This window comes from Sciurus vulgaris, assembly GCF_902686455.1.
Source record: "Sciurus vulgaris genome assembly, chromosome: 8".
NCBI lineage: Eukaryota > Metazoa > Chordata > Mammalia > Rodentia > Sciuridae > Sciurus > Sciurus vulgaris.
The window spans coordinates 102,034,638-102,037,854 of NC_136468.1; positions in this window are offsets into that span (position 1 = coordinate 102,034,638).

Here is a 3,217-nt window from a genome sequence, read left to right on the forward strand (position 1 = left end):
GTACATGTCTCTGGTCCACCATTGGTGCAAGATGGTTTATTTACAGATATAACCCTCTCCTTTTTTCCTCTACCTTACCATAGACCAATTTACATTTTATCAGGTAGGAGTCAGACATCAATATGTAGCATCCTCTCAACTGCAGGGGGACACTGTTGAGGCTATGTTCTGTCACTAAAGCTGAAGGTTAACTGGGCCAGCTTGATAGAGCTGGGGCTCACACAAGGCAGGTGCTTTTACTGGAAGCATCTTATAAAATCTTTCTCTTTCTGTACACTGTCACAATCTTTATTATAATCCTCACTTTGGCATATCTGATAGCTATTTGGTATCTCAATCCCTGAATTAGAATTTCAATCTTAAAACATCATAGACTAGGAGCATTAATTTCCTATTATTGAGTGAAATATAGGCTACTATTTATTTTGAGGAATCATCATGTGGGGATCTAGTTCTCATAATCACCAACATGGTCCTGGGAAAGAGTAGAGCTTGAGAGGAACAGAAGATTAAAGACAATCTTATATTTAAGAGGTGAGTGGAAGAGGAAAAACCTGCAAAGAATGTTGGAAAGGATCCAGATGTGGAAGAGAAAATGGAATAGACATCACTGCCAAGGAAACCAAGAAAAGTGAGAATTTTGAGGTGTCAGATGAAGCAAGATAATCAAGTAAGACACAAATAGAAATGTTCAACAGATCTGAGAATACTCAGATCAGTGCCAGTTCTGGCCTGCCTAAGGTGAGAACTTTGTCATTAGGGGCAAATTTCAGTGGGAGGAAAAGGAGATGACAGGACTAAAGGATTCAGATAGATAGAGCAGTATCTGAAAAGTCATGAAGAAAATGAAATAATGACTAGAGATGGGGGCATTGAGGATTGGAAACAAGTCTTTTAATTCTAAGATATAAGAAAGTTGAACATTTTTCCCCTTTGAGAGAAATGAGCAAATAAAGAAAGACAGCTTCAACATACAAGAGAAGGGAAGCAAGTCTCTTGAAGTACTAAAAAATGATGAAATGATTGTTAAAAAGACTCACATTCAAACCACTTCTGACCCCCTCCATCACTGCCATATCCCCATCACTGTTGACTTAAATTCACCACCATGCTGAACTATCACAATAAACTTCTAGCAGATTTTCTACTTTCATCCTTACCCTTACAGATTATTCAGGACTCAACACTCAAAATGACACTTCAAAATTATAATTCAGATACAGTCTTTCCACTCCACTTACACCCTTGCATGGTTTCAAAGTCCTACCATGGCAGAATTGAGGCTAGTTGATCTGGCTATGTCCTCGACTGTATCTTCTTCTCTGTTACTCTTTGCTTTCTTTATTACTGCTTGGGTCTTCTTGAGGCTTTGCATGCCTCAAGCTTCTGCCACTCTCTTCCTCTCCTAGGAATTACCTTGTTTCCACCAGATACCCAATAGCTCCTTCTGCCTTTCTCATCAGTTGACTCCAGATGCATGAGGTCTTCTTGGATCAATCAATATAAAATAGCAACTAACTACAATCTCATACATCCTAATACATTACCTGTTCTATTTTTCTCCATTATACTCACCACCATCTGAAATATTAGTTTATTGTCTACTTGATGACAGTAGAATAAGCATAAAAATTATTTGTTAACAGCTAAATCTCAGCACCTATAATGATGTTTAGCTTGTTGTAGATTCTCAAAAATTGTTGGCTGGTGAATGAATTCTAAGCATAGGTGAAAGGAGATAAAAATAAATGACAGGCATGTAGAAACATGATTATAATTGTCAGAGAAGGATATGATGAGAATTTTCATCCATTATACTTGAGAAAAAAAGTAAGTTCATCTGCTAAGAGAGATGTGATGGAGTAGGAGCTTTGCAAAGACAGTTGGAAATTTTGTCATGGTGGCAGAGGAGTAGAAGATTGCTATAGCCAGATCTGGAATGTCCCCTCATGTTCCATGTGTTGAAAGCTTTGTCCCCAGCCCATGGTGCTATTAGGAGGTGGTGAAACTTTCAGGAGTAGGACCTAGTAAAAGCAAGTTAGATATTCCCTGAAAAGGCTTATGGGGACCCTGACCCCTCCTCTTCCTCTCTCTCCCCCTCTCTCTTCTTTCTGAACTTGTTCCACCATGTGCTTCCTGCCATGACGCACTGCACTGCCACAGGCCCAAGAGCAATGGGGCTAAGCAACCATGGACTGAAGCCTCTGAAACCATGAGACAAAATAAGCCTCTCCTCCTTTGTCCACAGTGATGGAAAGCTGGCAAACACAGAGAAGCTAACTTAGAAGCGTTCCAGGTACTCTTAAAGACTATTGAAATCAGATGCACTTAAGTTTTCAGGAGCACCAAGCCACACAGTTGTTCCATCTCACCCAGTGTTCTTTATACCAAGAAGTAAAAGATAGGAAGTCAAATGTTTAGATAAAGCATTGCTGTCCAGTAGACCTTTCTTCCATAATGAAAATGTTCAATAATCTGTACTGTGCAATTGAGCAGGCACTGGCCATATGTGAAATGTGGCTATTGTGACTGGCCTTATATTGGACAATGCATGTAGAGTGCTCCAGAGTCAGGCAGGGTAGGAGCCACAACAGGGAAAAAAAGTGGGAATAAGAGGAAATGCCAATTTTGAAAAACCCTGAGAGTAGCCTACCTGAATTTGGTGAAGGAACACATGAATCCAGAAAGGAACTAACAGTTTGTGAAAAATATCATTACTAGGGGTCAGAAATATTAATGAGGTAAATTATACATATGTGTGAAGTGACATAGAACTGACAGGAAGAGAAATAATTCTCAGAAAGTAGAATAGTGAAGATTAAGATTTCAAAGGGCAAATAGTTGTGAATAGTGAGAGTGTAGGGCATAGTCATGGGGATGGATTTCTTTTGTGGCATAGGCATGAAAGTCCTAAGAGAGAGATTAAAAAAATAATACACCTGGAGAGGGTATAAGGCACCAAGATGCACAAGAAGTAGTCAGAGCTTCAAGGCTATTTTTATATGAGGGAGGAAAAGCAATGAAGATATTGCTATTGACAGTTATTAATGGACAAGCACTTATGTCTGCTGGGCAAGGTACAAAGTATTTGATCTGTATAATCTTTAAACCATTGAACAACCTTTTGAAGTAGGTTCTCTTTTTATTGCCATTTACAGACAAAGCCACTGAGGCTTAGAAAGACCAAATAACTTTTCCAGGGAAGATGTGATGGAGC